Source organism: Salvia miltiorrhiza, chromosome 1 (genome assembly GCF_028751815.1).
Source record: "Salvia miltiorrhiza cultivar Shanhuang (shh) chromosome 1, IMPLAD_Smil_shh, whole genome shotgun sequence".
Lineage (NCBI taxonomy): Eukaryota > Viridiplantae > Streptophyta > Magnoliopsida > Lamiales > Lamiaceae > Salvia > Salvia miltiorrhiza.
The window spans coordinates 19,492,738-19,502,981 of NC_080387.1; the positions used below are offsets into that span (position 1 = coordinate 19,492,738).

Consider the following 10,244-nt stretch of genomic DNA (forward strand, 5'->3'; position numbering starts at 1 on the left):
AACAAGAGAATAAAAGTAAGTACAACATATCTTATCTCACCCCTCTCTCAAACTTATTAAAAAATAAATACAAGATATATGTGTCACTATTCACAGAATGACATGCTCAAAGGTGATGATATAGACGTTTTCTGGGGCTGGCTTCGTCATTAGCTAGCCTTGTTTGCGGTTCTTCTCGCCATTCGACTTTTTCTACAGAGCTCCGGTGCGCTGGACTCTAGGGTCAATAATGGTTCTCTTGTTGGTTCGTTAATTCTTAATGATGGAGGTGGTTTTGTCCTGGGTGATGGTTAGTCTGAAGCTTGGAGCATGGCTACTTCTGTCATTAAGTTGGTTCTTCTTCTCGACTCTTTGTTGTCCTGTTCTTTGACGAACACTCTTTTTCCCTTTTCAAGATTTTCTTATTGGGTTTGCTTGAAAAAGGTTTAACGAGGCTCGTCCCTTGCCGTGTTCTTGTCATCTTGTGCTTGCCAGGGTTTCATTAGGTTTTCTTTTTCATTCTTTTAACAAAAATCTAATTTAATAATGAACCTTATAGTGACCGTTCATGACTTGTGAACTATCTCATAATCTCAAACATATCAATCTATATTAATATTCAATTAAAACCCGAGCAATTTCGTGTGGTAGAAAAAGAAAATAATAACTACATATATATTTGCAGCCTGCTCAAGTGCAGGGAAAGAAATCGATGACTATATTGAGAATTTTAGTGAACAATTTTTTCGCAGTGAGATAAATGTTTTTTTTTGTATTTTAAATTTTCAAGAAATCTACTTTTAATCTCTTTAAATATCTATGTCGATGCCAAGTGGATTGGAATAGTCCAGTCATAAAAAACTAACACTAGGCAAAATTAGTTCTCCTATTTAATGGATATTAGATTTGGATTATAAAGTTCGAAACACAGGTAATTTTTAGGACAATATCAGTAACGTAGTACAAGATATTTTAGAATAGCATGAATTATTTAAGATAATTTGGCCTTTTAACATGTGTGGGTAATATTTGTCTTCTTTAATCATTGACACTTGGGTTAAGAAACATAGTAAAAATCAATCAAATGGTAATCTTGAACCATGAACTACTTTCTAATACATTCATCTCTGATCTCTTTTGAACTATCTCTGGTGTGACGTGTCTGATGTCTCATTTTATAAAAACAACAATTCACACTATCCTAAAATTCTTCTCCACAAGACAATGCTAATAATTTATGAATCAATCAGTAAAACATCAAATCTATATATGTTGATTATTTGTATAAGGGAAAATGAAGAAACATTAATTTTCCAACATTATTACCAGCAAGCCCGAAAATAGGTCTAAGCAAGTTCGGGCCCAGACGGCAAGGGGTCGTAGCCATCATGATGCTTGGTGATTTGAATGTTAGGAAGTGGGATACATTTGAGGAGTGCTCCCACCACCAACCCCGCCGCGCCAACCAACACGCTCACCGCCCACAGTTTCCCGCTCAACGGAACAGTGCCCGCAAATTTGCATAAGAATTCCACCATAACTACTTGGAAACTCACCGTCGACACCATGATCATTATGAAGATCCAGCTGCTGAATATGCCCCGGAATATGTTTATCTGCTCCATGTCACGGCTGTTTATTTCATTGAAAACCTCGCATTGGTCGGAAGAAGAAGCTAATTAGTAAAGATCAAATGTACGTTTTGAGATGTATATATATATATATCTCTACCTGGCAGAAAACAAAGGTGTTGAAGATCAAGGATCTGTGGGTGGCTTCGGAATGGAGGTTGAGCATCTGTTTGCCGTAAAACTGAAGCACGCCGAGCACCATCAGCTGATAGATGCTCTGCCCGATGATGTTTCGCCACATAACCTTTGTGATGATGTTGGCGTTTCTTCCGACGGGTGGCTGTTTCATCAGTCCGTCGTGTGGCGGCTCGGTTGCGAGGGCTAACGCGCCCAGCGTGTCCATGATCATGTTCACCCACAGCAGCTCCACCGCGGTGAGCGGCGCAGAGCCTGAGAGGCAGGCGCATATGAAGTTGGTCATGAGCGCCACGATGTTGACTGTCAGCTGGAACTGCACGAACTTCTGAATGTTGATGTAAACCGAGCGCCCCCATTTGGCAACGTTGAGTATGGTTGTGAAGTTATCATCCATTATCACCACATCAGCACTCTCTTTGGCGACCTCAGTCCCTGCTATACCCATAGCTAGCCCGATATCTGCCTCATGGAGAGCCGGAGCGTCATTTGTGCCATCACCGGTCACTGCAACCACTTCTTGGTATTCTTTCCTCAACATCGATACCAATTTGTGCTTGTCCAAAGGTAACGATCTTGCCATAACCTGCAGTTTGGGCAGCACATCCCTCATCTCCTCTGCACTTTTATCTCGAAGCTCAGCGCCTTCAATGGCGATACCATCAGCGGTCAAGATGCCACATTCCTTTGCAATAGCCTTGGCCGTATGAATATTGTCGCCCGTCACCATCCGCACCAGAATCCCGGCATTCAAACATGTCTCCACCGCCTCTCTAACGCCCGGGCGCAGCGGGTCCTTGATCCCGACCAACGCAACCAGCGTGTACCCCTCTTCAGGAATCGATAATTCATCAGACGACCGGCTCCATATCCTTAAACGCCAGGCAGAGGGTGCGCAGAGCCTCGCAGGCGAAGCCATTGATCACGCCCACGATGCTCTTCCTCTGCTCCTCCGAAATTGGAAGCGACTCCCCACCCTTCCCTATAGCCTTGTCGCACATCCCGAAAATAATCTCCGACGCCCCTTTGATAAAAGCTCTTCGACCCTCGCCGCCTCTCGTCTCCACGAGCACAGACATCTTCTTCTTCACCGAATTAAACGGCTCCACTTTCAAAATCTTGGATTCCTGCCTCATTGCCTTGAAATCCTTGTGAAACAGCAGCCCGAACTCGATCAGTGCCGTCTCCGTGGGCGAGCCGAGGATCTCGCTCTTCCCGTCTTTGCCCTTCACCACATCTGCAGCCGTGTTGAGAAACAAAGCATCGAGTAAAACCTTCTTCACTTTCTCATCGGAATTGTGCACATTTTCCGGCTTCCCACTCCCTCCACACATCCAAATTTTGGTCACCACCATGTGATTGGTCGTCAGCGTCCCCGTCTTGTCCGTACAAATGCAGCTCGCAGAGCCCATGGTCTCGCAGGCGGAGAGATGCCTAATCAGAGCTCGATCATTCATCAGTTTCTTCATTGCAAAGGCCAAGCTTAGCGTCACCGCCAGCGGCAGCCCTTCCGGCACTGCAACGACGAGTATAGTAACCGCAACAGCAAAGAAATTCAAGTAGACTCACAACATCTTCCATGGACCAATTTCCAAATTTGCCAGTCAATGGCTTTAACAGTCAAATATCTGAGGGTGAGCACCACAAATGTGAGCACCGCGAAGACCAGCCCTATCTTTCCGATCACAGTGGCGACGCCGTTGAGCTTCACCTGCAGCGGCGTCTCGTCGTCGCCGCCCTCACTGAGAGTGACCATCAGCCTCCCCCACTCGGTCCTCATCCCGACGGAGGTGACGAGCATCTTTCCAGAACCTTCCTGAACCTTGGTCCCGGAGAGTAAAAAAGGCCTCGATTTCTCGATCTGAACCGGCTCGCTCTCCCCCGACAAGCTCGACTCGTCGATGTATAAACTGTAGCCGCAGATAAACAGCCCATCGGCGGGGACTTGATCGCCGATGGACAAGTTGACGACATCTCCGACAACCAAATCGTAGATGGAGACTTTCTTTCTGTTGCCGTCTCTGGTGACTTGAACGACGACGTTTCGCTTCTCTTTATCGAGGTCTCTGAACTGCAGCGACTGCTTGTAGTCGCTGACGGCGGTGACGACGACGACTAAGATGATGCAGAGGATGATGCCGATGCCATCGTACATCCCTTTGGGCCAGCCCTCGGTGGCGATGCCGACACCGACGGAGATGACAGCGCAAACCATGAGCATGATGAGGGTGAGGTCCTGCATGGCGTCCCAGACGAACATCCAGAGCGGGCGAGGGGGTTTCTCGATGAACTTGTTCTCGCCGAAAATCCTCTGCCGCGTGGGGATCATGTCGGTGGAGAGGCCGTTGTCCAGGGAGACGGAGAGCTTCTTGGATACGCCGTCGACGCCGCCGTGGGAGTCGAGGCGCTTCAGGTCGTGGGAGCGGACCAGGGAGGAGAGCTCGTCGGGGCTGATGTGGAACCCAGCTTGCTTCACCTCGTCGGGGATCTTTAGCTTGTCTGTTCGATCAACGGCTGTCACCATGCAAGAATCACAAATAAAATGAGTTGGTGTCAGAATTATTATGTAAATGCTTTGTGTTGGATCAAGTTTACCGTCGATGAAATACAATGCCGCCTTTTGTACGTACAAAGCTATTCGGATCTTCTCCTGAGACAAACAAATAAAATGATCACGTTTTTGAGAGCTAAATTTTTTATGCAAATTATGTTTTCCAAGGTTTAAGACGTGATTGCATTTGATTTTGAACAAAGAGACTGCATATCAAGTACCCATTAGTATTAGGGTGGCAAAATGACATATGCCCCTTATCAAGGATAAAACCTAAAAAATATATAAATTATTTATATTAACAACTTTTTTTATCCTTATGCCGTGCATTAGAGTATTTTCTAAAAATGATCTTTGCATTAATGTTCGATTGCTCAACTCGCAAACGAGGAGCATATCGAGCATAACTACATTTTCTAAGAATATTCGACCACTAATGCTAGATTGATCGACTTGCAATAGTCGACAATTGGTGTATTTATCATTAATACTCGACTCACAGAGGTCAAACATGTTGAACATTGATGTATTTACCATAAATACAATAATGCTCGACATATTCGACTCACAGTGGTCGAGCATGTTGAACATTTATGCATCTATCACTAATTCTCGACATGCTCAATTAGAGTTAATTGAACATGTCGAGCAAAGTTTCTGATTTAAGTAAGGACAACTTGAAGTTCAAAATGGGTAGTTATTGTAATTTTCTTTTATAGTTGGTATTTTTTATTTTGTCTTTTCGAATGGATAAAAGTAACCATTAACCCTTACTATTATATATAAAGTTAATAGGCCTATCTATCCATTCTTACTTATTACTCCCTCCGTCCACTAATTCAAGGCCTACTTTCCTTTTTGGTCCGTCCACCAACTCAAGGCCTATCTATTTTTAGTAAGTTTTTATTCCTATTTTAATTGGTGGGACCCAAACATTTTTTCTCCATTTAACTAATAAACAATATACTTTGTGGGTCCCTTTCTCCACTCAACCAATAAACAATATATTTTGTAGGTCCCTTTCTCCACCCAACTAATAAAAGTATATTTTTTCTTAAAATCCGTGTTTTGCCTCCTAGGCCTTGAATTAGTGGACGGAGGGAGTAAAAGAAAATAGTACCCATGTGTTGGCCAAGCGGTAAGGGGTTAATGCCTAAGGCCAAAGGTCTTGGGCTCGAGTCCCTTGTGTCACGGCCTTCAAATTTATTTATTTAATATTGTTAATTTATCAAAAAAAAAACTAGAAATAAAAACCTTTTTTTTATTGTAAATATACTAATATGTCCTTAATCACTATTAAAAAAACTATGAAAAAACCTACCCCCCTCCCAAATCCAATCTCCACTGCCACCGCCGCCTGTTGCCGCCCATTCTGAATGCGCCACTGCACCCCCCCTCTCCTCGCTTGCGCCTCCCCCCTCCCCCCATTGGTTCTGTATGTGACGCCACCGTTCGCCACCACCTCGCCATCACTTCACCGCTTCTCAAGCAAGGTCTCTCTCTCTCTCCCCCTCCCACTTTCTCTCTCTCTCTCTCACACACACACAATTTCTTCATAACTTCTAAATCCCCAATCTCTAGGGTTTCATTCTCTCTCTTGATTCTCGGTACTTTGGCAAGAATCGCCACCACTGCGTCTTCACCATTGCTAGGACAACAACACCTCTCTCACCCTCATTTTTCTCCCTTACGGTATTATATCTCTTGCTTATTGCTCTGCCACTTCCAAACGATTATTCCACACTTTTGGAACAAAAAAAATGCGTAACACTGCAAAGATTGTGTAATTACAAAAAATGTGTAATAAAGTATTTTACACTGTTATACGCTTTTCGAGACTATTAAACGATTTTGTAAAATCGTGTAAATTGAAAAAAGTGCGTAACAATGTCCGTTACCCAAAAGAAACAAGACATTTGAAGTGGGTCAGAGCGAGCATATTTTTAGTTTATGGGCAATATTTTACGTCATATTTATCTATTGTCACAAATTCTCTTGTGTGAATGTCCGCACAATTACATACTCTAATAGGACACTTGTAATTATCTTATTGAAGAACACTTACAAGTGTCTAATTAAAGTATGTTAGCGGTCTGCAACATGGGGATATTGGCATGGAAGACCTCCTCATCTATTATATCCCTCTGATAGTATTATTATCTTAATTCAAGTATAATTATGTACTAATATATATATGTAATTAAGTTTTATTTATTGTTAAAGTCTTCAATAATGTTCTAATCTTTCGATTTCTAGTAATTTCACACATCCTAATTATTTGTACTCCCTCCATCTCACTTTAATAGGCTCAATTTTCTTTTTGGAGCTTTCTACTAGAATAGGTTCATTTTTCATTTTGAGTAAAAAAAAAAAAAGGGCACTTAATTGGCGTGGACGACACCACTTTTATGCTTAAAAAATAAATTTCTTAATCTACGTGCAAGAAGTGAGCCTATTAAATAGTGAGACGGAGGGAGTACTAGTTTGGAGCTGAAATCTAAACATTCATTTACTGTCTAAACTCAAAATTGATTGAGGCTTTTTTAACCACTACTAGAAAATGCTTGATTAATAATCGAATTTAAAAAAAAAATTATCGAGAAAATGGTGGCCTTAATGATCGATTTTTAACTAATTTTCACTTAAAAAAAAATTAACGATCGAAATATCGATCGTTAAAAATATTTTCCATTTTTGTTTACTTTTAACAATTGAATTTATCGATCGTTAAATATGATTTATTTTGTTTTTTAATTTTATTGATCAGTTTACAATGAAAAACGGTCGTTAATATTTTTTATTTATTTGTTTTTTGTTAAACACTAACGACCACTAATTCGGTCGTTAAATAATGATTGTTGATTTAATTGTAATATAAATAAAAGGTCATAAATTTTTTATTTTTTTCGACCAAATCATTTTTACAAAGACAGAAAAATCGGTTTGCGAAAAAGAAAAATCGGTCGTTAAATGTAATGACCGATAAAAATGGCTGTTAATTTGAAGAACGACCATCCAAATCACAATGCCTAATATCGATCGTTGATTCAAATGTAAGCATATTTAACGACCGCTTTTTTTCTTTTTAGCAATTGAATTTACTGTCATTAAGACTGCATTTTGTAGTAGTGAACCCATTGTCTATAGGGGTGAGCAATCGGTCGGTTTGGTTGAAAACCGATCCGATCTCCGAAAACCAAATCATTTAAACTTAAAAAAAATTAACCGATCCAAACCAAAATTCTCCTTCCAACTGATCCGATCCAAACCATACTTAAACTTCAGTTTCGATTCGGTTTTCGGTTTAACCAAACTTTGATATAACATTTAAAATTTTAATTTTAGAAACATATTACATGTCAATGAGAATTTTGTAACAAAATAAATTAAACCAACCTCAACTCAAATATTTACCATAAATATAATATTTACCTATCCATTGACCAAGTTAAATTATGATCAAATTGTAAGTATAATATATATATACACTATATAACTATAGATATGTAATAAATTATTAAATTAAAAAACTTTGGTCGGTTCGATTTCATACGAATTTTTTAAATACAAAATTGATCCGACCAAAACAATTCGACTTTTTTAAAATTTGAACCGATCCGAAACCAAAACAATTCAAAATCGAACCAAACCAACCAAATACCAATGGCTCGGTTCAGTTATTTGGATCCGGTTCAATTTTGCTCACCCCTAATTATCTAGGTAGTTTTCCCATGTTGAAAAGTTTGAAATTGCAATTCGAGTCATCTAAAAGCTCTGAGCTCCACCTCGTTAATACTTTGTATAACGATGAAATTGACAATTAATCACTAGATATTTAAAACAAGTGTTACTTCATTATAGCCCAAACTTTGACCTTATGATGATTTTTAGCTCAAATTTAATATATATATATATATATATATATATATATATATAATTAGTACTTAATTATCTCTATAGACTCTATTAATCACTTAATAATCCCTGTCACAATTTATGAGCATCTTAAAAGAATTTTCGTTGTTTTTCAACATTTAAATAAGCATTCAAGTTCTTTGTAGGCATATCATTAGTTTTGATGTCTGCTTCTGGAAGACAAATAAGTTTAAATTGGTTGAGAATTTTAACTTAGACAATCAAGTGAGCAATCAAATTTTGTGTGTGTGTGAATCTAACAATAGGAGGTTAATGTCCAAAATTTGAGGTCCTAAATTCGAGTCATTCGTCGCGTTATAAAAAAATTAACATGCCAAACAAAGTGCAACTAAATCTGCACGAGCAGCAGACTGAATTCAATAAAAACACTATATAATGGCTGACCTACATCACGGAAATAAACATAGAGCTACGCGATATCTTGCGGATTAATTAAGTATATGTTGACATTGAAAGTTCACTACATATGATTAACGTGTTTGACTATATTAATTAGTGGCTGAAAAGTAGTATGCAGAAATTATGCTTCTATGCAATTTTCATGTAACTGACTGCTTATGGGAAAAGCTCGACTTCCACCAGATAAGCCAACAGACTTCTACAATAGGAATTACGCAAAACTTTCATTGCATTTATTCGCCAAATAAACAAAAGGCCAAAGGTATATTATTGTTTGCTAATTTCTACATACATGAAACTTATCATAGATATAGGCGGATCCATGTCCAGGGTGCTACTAACTTTATCTTCTATTTCTTTTAAATATTATACTTCATCCGTCCCCCAAATAACTTCTTATATATATATTTTTTGGGACGTCTATTGTGGACCTTCTCCACTACGAATAATACTTTTATTTATTCTTATTTTTCAACATTTTATCATTCACAATACTAATTACTTCCCCGTCCACCAATTCGTGTCATAATTTGGCATTTTGGTCTGTCCACCAATTCGTGTCATAGCCATTTTTATTAACTATTTTCTTAAAAAATAAATCATTTTTTCTTAAAAGTCGTGCCCACTTCTCCACTCAACAAATAAACAATACATTTTTTCTTAAAACTCGTGCCCCATTTCCCTAGGACACGAATTGGTGGACGGAGGGATATAACACATTTTCACCATTTTTAATATTAATTATAACATTTTTACTCTATTACCAATACACTTATCAACTTTTCTTTAAAATCTGTGTCGTACCGTGCTAGAAAGTTATTTGGGGACAGAAGAAGTATATACTATTTTTCGGCATCCACATCTTTCTGTCTATGAGTGAACGTGAAAATACAACTATATCGCATGGAAATGGAGGTCATCCTAAGTTATATATAAACTTTGAAATAAATATTTACGTTTTATGAGACGTTAAGTGTGTAGGAAAACATTAGAAAGAGATATATATGTACGGACCTGGATCTTGCGGCGTTTGCGCTCGGCCTCGGCGCGCTTGGCGAGATCGGCGACCATACGGAAGCGGCGGCGAGGGTTCTTGACGAGCCAGACCGCCGATCGCCATCGCTTGAGATTTTCTTCCGATGGCCTCTTGGCTTCTACGTCAAAGTTTTTCTTCAAATAATCATCCATAATGTGCGTGCAAGATCAATTCAAATTAGAGTTGAAGAAATAACGAAAACAAATTTTTATGACACGAAAATATTGGATTGATCTGGCTGGAGTTGTTTGAAAGATTCAAACTAGTGTTTTCTTTTCCTTATGAATAGGCGGGGATTAGAGCAAGACTGGCTCTATACCGTATATATAACTGTTTTTTTTAGATGCTTGTACACGTGAAGGTATAATAGTTATTTCTTCAAATAATCATGCCATATATAATTGTGCTATTAAAGTGAATATATGTATAATAGTTATTGGATTTTAAATTTTCAAATTACTCAATTTCAGTTAGAAAAAAGAAGTGTGCCCTCCGAAAAAGGTTAGAAAAAAGAAACCCCCTCTTTAGAGTGTACTTTTAAAATATTCAAATTGAGATAGTAAAAATAAAAAATATA

At 38.8% G+C, this 10,244-nt stretch overlaps 1 pseudogene; it reads right to left on the bottom strand.

The window, feature by feature from the left end:
* Positions 1-1,055: 1,055 nt before the first annotated feature.
* On the bottom strand, positions 1,056-9,989 carry LOC131006887 (putative calcium-transporting ATPase 11, plasma membrane-type; annotated as a pseudogene).
* Positions 9,990-10,244: the final 255 nt, after the last annotated feature.